Source organism: Maylandia zebra, linkage group LG6 (genome assembly GCF_041146795.1).
Source record: "Maylandia zebra isolate NMK-2024a linkage group LG6, Mzebra_GT3a, whole genome shotgun sequence".
Taxonomy (NCBI): domain Eukaryota; kingdom Metazoa; phylum Chordata; class Actinopteri; order Cichliformes; family Cichlidae; genus Maylandia; species Maylandia zebra.
In genome coordinates this window covers 15,264,449-15,276,555 of record NC_135172.1, presented here as the reverse complement: position 1 = coordinate 15,276,555, position 12,107 = coordinate 15,264,449, and the positions used below count along the sequence as shown (strand labels likewise).

At 41.6% G+C, this 12,107-nt stretch overlaps 1 long non-coding RNA gene across 2 annotated transcripts; it reads right to left on the bottom strand.

Annotated features, from left to right (window-relative positions):
• Positions 1-3,295: 3,295 nt before the first annotated feature.
• Positions 3,296-5,639, bottom strand: LOC143419172 (uncharacterized). 2 transcript variants are annotated; one of them, XR_013099149.1, is made up of 5 exons: positions 5,377-5,639; positions 4,147-4,223; positions 3,990-4,051; positions 3,575-3,712; positions 3,296-3,488 (listed from the first exon to the last, which is right to left on the bottom strand). It is a non-coding gene; the product is annotated as an uncharacterized LOC143419172 (long non-coding RNA). The 2 variants fall into 2 exon arrangements; XR_013099148.1 differs by having other exon boundaries at positions 3,296-3,712.
• Between the last annotated feature and the right edge of the window lie 6,468 nt (positions 5,640-12,107).

Below are 12,107 nucleotides of genomic sequence, written 5' to 3'. Positions count from 1 at the left end.
ACGAACTCTCCTTTCCAGCACCCTGGCATAGACTTTCCCAGGGAGGCTGAGGAGTTTGATCCCCTTGTAGTTGGAACACACCCTCCGGTCCCCCTTCTTAAAGATGGGGACCACCACCCCGGTCTGCCAGTCCAGGGGTACTGCCCCTGATCTCGACGCAACATTGTAGAGGCTTTTCAACCAGGACAGCCCTACAACGTCCAGAGCCTTCAGGAACTCGGGGCGGACCTCATCAACACCAGGGGCTCTGCCACCAAGGAGTTGTTTAACTGCCTCAGTGATCTCGCCTCTGGAAATTGGCGGGTCATTCCCCTCATCCCCAGACTCTTCTTCCTCCTCGGAAGATGTGTCAATGGGATTAAGGAGGTCCTCGAAGTATTCCTTCCACCACCTGACAATTTTCTCAGTCGAAGTCAGCAGCGCTCTGCCAGCACTATACACAGTGCAGGTAGAGCACCGCTTTCCCCCCCTGAGACGCCTGATGGTTTGCCAGAATCTCTTCGAGGCAGTCCGAAAGTCTTTTTCCATGGCCTCTCCGAACTCCTCCCGCCTGCCTCCTGCCTGGTGGCAACCTTCATTTGGTTTGGGGATTACTATCACAGCAGGCACCAACCACCTTGCGGCCGCAGCTCAATGCAGCAGCTTCGGCAATGGAGATGCTGAACATGGTCCATTCGGACTCAATGTCCCCAGTCTCCCTTGGAATGCTGTTGAAGCTCTGCCGGAGGTGTGCGTTGAAGATCTCACGGACTGGGGCCTCTGCTAGACGTTCTCCACACATGATTTAAATATTTGGATTGGACGTGGATCTTTAACATGTCACCAATTATAATTCTGACTTTGAAGTAAAGCCACTTTTTGTTTTGGCTGTTCTTAATCAGTTCCAGTCGTGTTTAACCCCCATTTAGATTTACTTTCCCAAACTTTGTGGCACTAATGATTCTGTGTCCAGGTTTAAAACACTTGCTCTCTGAATTTGTACAGAAATTCTAGTGTAAGTCTGAGTTTTGTGCTGCTTTGGAGTATTAGTTGTTTTATATTACCTGAGTCCTGAGTAAAGTGTGGTATAAATGCAGGCATGGTCTCAGTGTTTTCTTCAGTGTTCTGGCTGATGTTATTGAAGCCACAGTGAGCATTTTTGTCCGTTCACCAGTGTGGCGGTATTTGAAAAATATACATCACGGGTGAAATGAAGATGGTTAAACTGTTACATCGCAGCTTTAATTTGAATTAACGTGTTTGTCTGTCTGCAGGCTTCTCAGCCAGACGAGCTGACCATCGAGGAGCAGGAAAGCTTGGAGGTCATCGATGATGGCGACATGGAGGACTGGGTCAAGGTACAAAAATAACACAAACACAGTTATGTAGCAGAAGCACTCTCATGTTTGAGGGTTGGTTGTTTTGTGTATTAGTTCACTCTCTGGCTCTTAGACTGTTTGACAAACATTTAGTTTCAGTTTTTATAAGACCTCGCACCGGTACAGACTAACTACTGGACGTTTTAGTATTTCTCTGGGATCAGTTGGACTGATGTGGCTTCAGGAATTAGAATAATTCAACTAAAATGCGTGCGGTGCATTGAGGCAGGTCACGTTGGCCTGGGTGGTAGAAGCTCTGCTGAACATAAAGACAAATCAAAAAATGTACAAATACACAGTTCTCTGCTTCTTTTTTGGCCCCGCAGCCGTAAAGGGCTGATGGGAGATTCTCGTCACGCAGCCGGGCAGGCAGGTGGGCGGGCATGGCACCCAAGTTTGTGAATGCAATAATTCATGAATGAGGCAGTTTTTAAATTCATACCTTAAGTGCAGCCACTGAAAATCTGGGCCAAATCCTGATTGATGGTGATCCAATCGAATTTCATTCGTACGAAATTGGCACTCGAGACAAAGCAGTTCAGGTGGCCTGCATACATTTAGTATCAGGCTTTACAAAAAAAAGTATCAACTATGTTAGGATCCATGTTCATCATGTGTGATGTGTGTTTACATTTGAAGGTGTTTGTGGATTTGTCACCTCTCTTCAAGGTGTGGTTTGTGTTTGATGCTGAAACAGATAAAGACTGCTGATTGGCTGAAGTAGGGTTCAATAAAAATTGTTTGGTTGTTGTTTTGGGCACTGCTCAGGTCCACATTAAATAAACTGCTGCTTGTGTGTTTGTAGGTTCTCAGTCATCCAGGTCATGGTTGTCTAAGGAGCCTGGAAAGAAAGCGACTTTACTTCTTTAAGGTTCTGGATGATGTTTAACTTCTGATCCAAGAAGCTTCTTCAGTTGATGTGCTTCCTTTGCTCATTTTCCACCTCTGCACAGTTTCATTTGATGACAATGCAGTGCAGTTCTCCCAAACATACAACAGAGGGCGCTATGCACATTCACTGAAGTGCAGAAAAATACAAGTGGAGGAGGAAACAAACAGCAGCATCAAGAGAGAAAACTGAAGTGTTCAAAGCGAGTTACTTTAGTCTCTTATTGTAATATTAATCGACATCTAAACATCACGTTGATGCTTCATGTTTGAGTTCCGTGTCCTTTTACTGCTCAGTTGGAAAATATTGATGCAATTTAAAAGACGAGGAGAAGAGTAATTTCTCTGTACTACTTCAAAAGTAATTTGAAAGCACTGCCTCATATGGAAAATGAATCATGATGAAATCCTGAAACAAATAGTGTTTGTGAATATGAAGAGTTTAGTTTTCATTTTGGTCTTAGAAGTATAAAAATGCAGGACTGAAGACAAGATGGAAATGATGTGTTATGAGAAATAAAACACATATGTCACTATGTACTATAATTTTATTTTGTTTATTTTTTGCTCTTGTAGGTTTTTTGCTTTAGTGTATATTTTGAAAGCACTGCTTTTAGTTTGAAAATTGGATTCAGTGTTTAGAGTTCGGACAAAACAATGGACGGTTTCAAGAAATGTATTTTATCAACAAAACTTATTTTGATGGTTACTGTATTTATTTTAATGCCCTCAGTGCACGGAGGCCAACAGCCTCCACGTAAACATTTCCACCCCCAACAATCAACTCAGATTTATGAAGTTTATCATGTTCAGGCCCTGCAGCTTATTGGTGGCATGTCTGATCAGAAAGCCTTTCTGCATCTTCACAGTGTGAGTCTGAGAGTTTCTGAACAACAGGATGAGCTGCTACACACCTGACACCACATTCAAACACACACAAGCTGCAAATCTGACACAATATTTTAGACCAAAGAAAAAGGTTCACAATTTGCAGTTAACATGAAGATATTCTAGAGTAGAAACAACACACAGCACACAAGTTTCATGTAGAGATGATTGTTTATTCTGGATGTTATTTTCATTCAGTTATTTTCCATTATTTTGAGCAATTTTCTGATTTATCCAGTTCATGTCAGAACAAACATTCACAGTAACAGCTGGTCCAGTACAGACACGTTCAAAACCAGAACTGATTACACCATAAATCATGTTGTTGTAAATCACTCCACCACCAGAATCACCCTGAGAGAAGAGAAATGTAGTTTGTGCTCCCCAAAATATCTAAAACAAACACAGATGATATACAGTAATATTAGCAGTCAACCAACCCCACGTGCATCTACTTGATGTTCTTCCAGACACAGCCTGTTGTTATATGGCACATATGCAGTACACTGAGAGTATCTGGTAGGCTCACAGTCAGCAACACACGTCTGCACACTGAAGATTAGGTGGTTCATCAGGGACTAGAGAAAAAGGAAAAGAACAAAAGTTATTCATAATCTTTCAAAAGCTAAAATTTTGAGTAGAATGATGTTTCGTCTTTTTTTATGTTTCCAAATGATTTTTAAACAAGGAACTTGGCGCACAGTATATCTACTCCAAAATTTACAAAAAGAAAAAAAAAACTTGTTCTTCATTCAGTATTAAACAAAAACATAAATGTAAGTATAAAACAGTCACAGAAACCGAAATCAGATTCTAGCATTAACTGTGAAATAATCAAACAAAATATGGTCTTACGTGTGTGGCCGGTGGCATTTACTCTATAACCACCAAGTCCTGCAACCTGAACGACGTCTCCTCTAGAAACAGACAAAAAACAAAACAATCATAAATTAATTTCACATCCATCCATGTGACATGAACACAAAATAAATCAATAAATCATATGATGTACTCTGCAGGCTGGGTATTTCCAGGTGGCTGAAGTGTTTCCAGGCTCCTTAGACAACCATGAGCTGGATGACTGAGAACCTACAAACACACACGAGCAGCAGTTTATTTAATGTAGCGGTGAGCACTGCCCAAACCAAAAACCAAAAATATATATTGTACCCTACTTCAGCCAATCAGCAGTCTTCATCTGTTTCAGCATCAAACACACAACCACAATTTGGAGAGAGATGAGAGATCCACACACCTTCATGAGAGGAGCCACTAATGTAAACTAACACCACACATGATAATCATGGATCCTAACATAGTTGATACTTTTTATGTGAAGTCTGGCACTAAACCTCTGTGTTCCTGTCATACTGCATGTACTATATATACATGTAGCATATACAAAGCACAATAATTAAGCTGTTAATAATTAACAATGTCTTCTGTAAGTATTTCATTTTAAAATACACATCCATTCATGCATTAATGTTTAATGTGTGAAACATTTAAAAAGTTAGTTAAATAATAAATAATAATAATGATAAAAACCCTCTGTAAAGGACTTTTGGATTTGATGCTTTATGTCTGGATCTTGCGCTTTTGCACCATCTGGTGATGAACTGTGGAATGTAGAGTTGGTTGCAGTTTTGGGTCTCCACCCAACCCCTTTTTTGCTAGCACACATGGTTAGCTCCACACATGGAAAAAGTAATGTTCAAAGTTAAATAAGTGCAAGAAATAAGTTAGAAAAAGATAGTAAGGCCACAAAGGACTATTTAGCCCCTCCTGGAGGTCAGCTTACTTTGCTTGTGTTCTTTAAATGTTTTATTTTCTGTGATTAATTATGTTGTGATTGATTTACATAAAGTAGAAGAATGCATTTTGATGTGATGTTTTAAAAAAAAAATCGTTTTCTTCTTTGAGCAGTTCTCCCGGGTCATCGAGACCAGAATAAACCCCGTTTTATAACTCTACATGGTGCCTACGTCAACCTTTGAAGGCGCTACACCCTCAAAAGAATCAGCTGTACAGCACATTTGCTGCTGTTGTTACCAGACACAAATATAAATGTGCCAAATTTTAGATCACAGGAAATATTTCTTAGAGCAGATTTTAAATCAGTAACTTTGCAAATTTAGAGGAAATGTTTTTGGACAACAAACATGTCACATTTTAAACAGGGTTTGAATAATCAGCGCTGACATACAGGCATTTATGCGCTGGGTATAACAGACATGCTTACCGTGTGAAAGGACCGCGGATGTCTTGGAGCAGAGAAACATGCTGTATTGTTGTTTTTCTTTATTGCATAAGCAGCGCCCGACTGTCAGAAACGCTCTGTGCGGGTAGCAAAGAGCTGAGGAGAGTCCCAGATGAGGGCTCACTCAGCAGCCGCGGAGCAGAAGCCAGGGGGGGTTGCAGTGACGCGCCCGTGAGCTCCGCCGGCAGCCAGCCGTGCCTGAGTGACCGAGCCCCAGGCCGAGAGGCCGGGGGCACCCCACCTCCGAAGTGGCCCGAGCGAGCCCCAGGCTCCAGGCCCCGATAAGCGGCCGCCAAGGAGTGAGCCGGTGTGTACCTGGACGCCCACCCCCAGACACAAAGAACCACCAACGCACCGACACCTGAGGGAGTCCGCCACTGGCAGGGGAAGTGGTGGTAGGGGGAGATAGGCCTCCAAACCTTGGAGGGCCTAAGATGTCCCCAGAGAGGTGGCGCCTGACACCCAACCTGACATATAGACACAGAAATACAGGCACACACAGACACAAACATCCATTCCCACCCTCATGCTCTCATATACACTTACTCCACACTCAACCAACGTGGAGACAGACATAAAGAGACGCTGTACACACGATCACACTCCCCAAGCGTACTCTACAAGCCGGGTCTAGGTACCCTTGCCCCTGGAGGGGGAACTGCACCCAGACCCAGGTGGTGTTACCCTTTTCCCTGCGGTGGGGGGAGGCAGACCGCCCCGACTCCGCAGCAGCAGGGAGGCCCCACACTCCAGACCGCAGTCGGACGGCCAACTCCTCCTCCTAGCCCCCCCGCTCCAGCAGGTCGCAGAGAATGGGGAAATGTTTAGAGGAAATGTTTTTGGAAAACAAACGTGTCACATTTTAAACAGGGTTTGAATAATCAGCGCTGACATACAGGCATTTATGCGCTGGGTATAACAGACATGCTTACCGTGTGAAAGGACCGCGGATGTCTTGGAGCAGAGAAACATGCTGTATTGTTGTTTTTCTTAATTGCATAAGCAGCGCCCGACTGTCAGAAACGCTCTGTGCGGGTAGCAAAGTCAGCTCCAACGCACCTGCAGGCATCCATTTGAAAGAAAGGTGTCGCTGCGGCTAGGCTCTCGGGACAGTCAGGCTTTTATTTATATTCGCGGCATTCTGATGCGTTAAAACTAGCAGCCTGTGTCCCGCTTGGATCACCATTCCGAACATTCAGATATTTAAATAAAATGATGAATCGGCGAGTGATGAGGAGCCACGTAGATCCTAAAATGAGGTTTGATTAAATTAAACTCTTATGAACAGTGATGACGCGTTCCAAACAAACGATGCTTTCTACATGGCCAAATTGTGTGCTAACTACCTCACAGCGCTGTGTCCGGGGTCTGAAAAAAAAAAAAGTTAAAACGATATACCTTGCGAAAGTTGTGAAGTGCTGAGGAAAATACTGTGTGTCTGATGGGGTGTTTTTATATAGGTGGACTTGGTTTCAGTTGACCTCTGACATGGAGAGATGAAAAGAGCAGTTTGTAAAGAAAAAAGGTGAAAAACTATGGAACTACAGTTGGGATGTGTGTGCTGGGATGCTCTTGATAAGTATGCAGCTTTTATTGTTTTATGACTTGTTTTGCTGACTGTTGGGGCCCTACCTGTAACCCCCTCTGTCTAATCATCAAGTCTTACTGTTGCAGTGCGTTTGTGTGGCTACTAGACAATTATAGGTTGCATTAAAGGAACATTGGGGGGTCGATACAGTGCTATTGTGGCTAGTTAAGAATATGTGGTTTTTAGAAGTATCACAAGAAAAGTTTATTTCTAAAGGGATACATGTTGTTTGTGGTACTCTGTTTTAAAAACTATTAGCCTCTGTGTCTTTCAGAGCACAAAAGAAAAGTGAAATGCTCCTAAACTAGTTAAAAAAGTGCCTTTATATTACTACTGAGGTTGAGGCAGTAACAAAGTTCTTTAAATCATCAGGCAAGAAAATCCAGAAACCTTGGGTTAGCCGTGGCTATCCGGGTCATCTGAGCCCGAATAGTAGTGATGTGACGTTCTCTATCGAGGCTTCAAAGCTTGTGTCGAGTAATTGAGGGAGCGTTTCTGCGATGCGCGTATTGAGGCTTGCTTCATTTATGGGAGGAGCTGAAAATGATGACGTCTGAAGCCTCGTTACCACGTGACTGGTTCATGAAGTGGTTCGAACTTTGCCGCGAGCTATGACAGCGATATAAACCCCTCAGACTTCATTCAAAAATGTGGGTGTTTGATGGAGAGTTGCGGTTAGTGAGAGTTTGGAGACAGTTTGGAGGTTTATCAGAGAAAGTCAGGAGAGAATGGAGCCAGCTAAGAAGAGGAGGATATCCTCACCTGTGTGGGAACATTTTGATCTTATTCCTCCCAACAAGGTATGTAAATTTCTACAGAAGATGTATTTTCATAATACTGATGGTGCAATACAATTTATGTTAAGCTGTCTTTACTTTTGTACAAGGTGAAGTGTTTGCTATGTGCCAGGGAGCTGGGATATAACAACAACACCTCATCCATGCTTAGGCACTACAGAGTTTTGCATGAGAATAAGGGGAACGCCGATTGAGGAGCAAGACCAGGTGAGCCATCAAAAGCAATGATAATACAGCATGCAGTAATGCTGCTAAATGATATAACAATATTATACAACTGTTATAAGTTACGTGTGTGATATTTATATTTGTGCTTTGTTTTTATTGTCTTTCCTCAGGAGAAAAATCTCAAATAGATGAAGACCTGGTTAGAATGGTGGACTTTTATAACAGGCAGGTGCTGAGGAAGGCAACTTCTGTCCTGTTGTGTTCAGATCATCCTCTCTTTCAACTGCTTCCATTAGGTCGTCGTTATAAAATGACTGCAGTGAAGACAAAGCGACACAAATTGTTGTTTGTACCTAGTGCTGTTATCTTAATTAACAACACTAAATTGTAAGTGTTGTTGCCATTGCGCATTGCACTTTTTTCGATGGAAAATCTAGGTTGTTTTATCAGGCTTATATTATATTATAGTATTTTTTTTTTTTAATGAGTGTACGTGATGTGTTGGTTGCATGTTTGTTGTTCGTTTTGACATACTGCGAATCAATTTCCCGTCAGGGACAATAAAGTTACCATTGACCATTGACCATTGAGAATGGTGATCGAGGACTCCCAGTCATTTAGCATTGTGGAGGACAAAGGATTCAAAAGATTTGTTAAATCATTAAATCCTAGCTATGTTCTCCCCACTAAAAAGGTCATAAAAGCAGTGAAAATTTAGTTTTTACAGAATGTGAACAGGCAGGAGTGTGTAGCTGTCCATACCACAATGTTACAAAAGCACAACTACTGTCCACACCCCAACCACACCTCACCTCACAGTAAATGATCATTTTCCATACTGCCAGTATAAATATACACAGTATACTGCCATCACTACAATATACATGTTTTACACACTCCTTTTGTTGTTGACATTTACAGGCTGTGTGCAAAAGGCCACACTCTTCAAATTCATGCCAACTAATACTTTTACGTCCAGTAGGTGTCCTACTAGAGCAAATGAAGCTTCAAGAAGCTTTGCGCTGGGATGAACCAATTGGATGAAAAGCTTCAGTGCTTCATGAAGCTTCATCTGCCCATCACTACCGAATAGCCTCCTTCTCCTCCTCCTGCACAGGAAATAATCCAAAGTCCGTTACATTCAAAAGAGTCACTGAAATAAATGTCTGCTGGGTAAAACACGGTCAGGTTAAATGCGAGCCGTTTAATGTGGCTGATAAAAGAGTACAAAAACAAAAGGCAGATGCACACAAGAAAGAACCTAACTAGAACTAAACTGGGAAAACTGAATGCTAAACACAAAAGGCAAAGAACAAAACCTTGAACGTTGCAAAAAACATAAACATGGAAACTCCTGGAGACATGGAACAACAGACAACCTGACAAAGAATGAACAGAAACACACAGAATAAATACACACAAGGGTGATTAGGGGGAAGTGGAAACACATGGGGAAACAGCTGACACTACTCTGACATAACGAGACAAAGGAAGCAAAGCTGACTACACTGACATAGGACACAGACCTTCAAAATAAAACAGGAAACATGAGACGCAGACAAGACAATATAAACTTGATAACATAAGACACGCAGCATGAAACACATAAAGGGCAAAGGGAGACTAAAACACAGGGGTAGAAGACACAAGGGGAATCTAAATAAACAAATGAGCTTAGATAACCTAATGAACTTAAAAATAAACCATAAACATCAAAAATAAACTAAAACTTAAAACGCTGGGTCAAAAGACCCAGGATCGTGACAGTGGGAGGTTGAAGCCTATCCCAGCTGCCACAGGGCAAAAGCAGGACAGGCTGCCAGTTTATCACAGGGCTAACACAATATATGTGATAGAAAATCAACTGAAATGTTTGATATTTATTTATAATAATAAGAGAATAACTACTATTTATAATAATATTATAGTTGTTATTATAAAATGTATTTATAAATATGTGTATATTTTTTATAACACCCAACATAAAAGGCTTCTTTCCAAACCTGAGCTGTTTCAGACGCTTCTTGAAATTCTGACTTCTCTGAACTCAGTGTAAGGTGTCTGCTCCCTCACTGCGGCTGTGCCTGGAAGTACTTCTGCTTCTTGTCTTCCCCTAATGCAGCTTTAAAGTATTAAGTATGAAGCAACAGTGCTTCTCTTTGCGCCTCTGAAATCTGTGTTCTCTCTACTGATAAACAAAAGAAACAATGCAAAATGTATTAATAAATCAGTAACAAAAATATAGCGTAGAAGGTAAGTAGAGATTTTCATACCATCTTCAAGCCTAATGCTTTTAAGTCCCACACTCAATGCAGCCTGACTCAAAACCTGATTCTAAATGGTTCAGCACAGACAGAGAGGCACAAATGTTTAGTATTAACCTAAGTTACTGATCATTTACAGTATTACAGAGTCTATCAGTCTTTGCATGATGTAAACATTCCTGTAAGTTTCTAGCTGACTCTCAGGTGTCACAGGTGTGCCAGCAGGAAAGAGGGTCAATAAACCTGCATCCTGAAGTTTGTCATGCAGGATTAAAGGAGCCAGACTTTGTTCACACAGGTAGAATTTTATTTTACACTGACTCTGGGTAAGTATGAGTATCATACGGTTTAAATGAAGCGCTAGAACTAGCAGAAATTTATTATAGATCCATTGAAGCTAATCGGGATCTTTACTAATTTAATTTTGGTAATTAAACGCATTGCTGGAAACCCAAATAAAACACGTAATAAGAGGCTCGAATGTACTGTTGATGTTGATGCCGTCAGTTACACAATGGACTCTGAGCCAGCACAACAGAGCCTGCAGCAGGGCAGGAATGCATTTCTTACTTGGAAATTCCAACACCGCTTCACATTTAAAGAAGAAAAGGATGGGCGAATATGACTCACTATATAAAGTAGGCCAAATCTGATGCAAGTCTTTTAGTTTTTCCTATTTCTTTTCCATATGGGAAATGAAGACAGAACACTAAACAGCAGTAACTTTTGTAGGGTTACTGAAGTTGGACTAGCTGGTATATAATGATGTGATCATTTATTTAACCCTGATTTTAACAGCTCCCAAAGAACCCCCACAGAGTCACTCTATGAGCAGTTTGCAGACCACTTCAGGGGAAAAGTCAGCGCCATCAGATCTGATATTTTATCTAATTGCGATATGATTTTAAACACATCTGAGGGCTCGATTGTACCTGAGGAGACACTGGACAGCTTTGTCCTGGTTAATGCTGAAAACCTTAAGAAAGTTTTCTCCACAGTGAGACCCACCACATGTCTTTTAGATCCAATCCCCTCTTCACTCTTTAAAACACTTTATGGATTTTTTGAAGCTGAGCTTTTACACATGATGAATTGCTCTCTTCAGCTGGGTGTCTTCCCTGCTGCCTTTAAAACGGCGGTGGTGAGGCCCCTTCTAAAGAAGAGCAATTTGGATTGTAATGATTTTAATAACTACAGACCTGTATCCAACTTACCATTTTTAAGTAAAATCTTAGAAAAACTTGTTTTTACTCAGATTAATGACTTTTTGAATGATAGATAGATCCTGGAGATATTCCAGTCTGGATTCAGGGTGAACCACAGCACAGAGACAGCTCTCCTAAAGGTTTTAAATGATCTTAGATGTAACTGGGACTCCCAAAAGCTCTCAGTCCTGGTGCTACTGGATCTAAGTGCAGCCTTTGATACAGTAGACCACGCTATTTTTTTTAAACAGACTGAAACACATGGTGGGCCTCTCTGGTGCTGTACACAACTGGTTCACTTCCTATCTCTCTGACAGAACTTTTATGGTGAGTATGGATACATGCTCCTCTAAGATCCATAAAATGACATGTGGTGTGCCTCAAGGGTCGGTTCTAGGCCCTGTACTTTTTAATTTGTATATGCTCCCTCTCGGCGGTGTCATCAGGAGGCATGGAGTGAACTTTCACAGTTACGCTGATGACACTCAGCTGTACATCTCCGTGTCTCCTGATGACACCAGACCAATGGATGCCCTTTTTAACTGTATTTTAGATATAAGATCTTGGATGGCAGAAAACTTTTTACAGCTTAACCAGGACAAAACTGAAGTTTTAATCATCTGTCCTGAGGCTCAGAGAGAGAAACTCTTGTCTAAATTACAGTCCTTCGCTACAAGTGAAAAACCTGGGT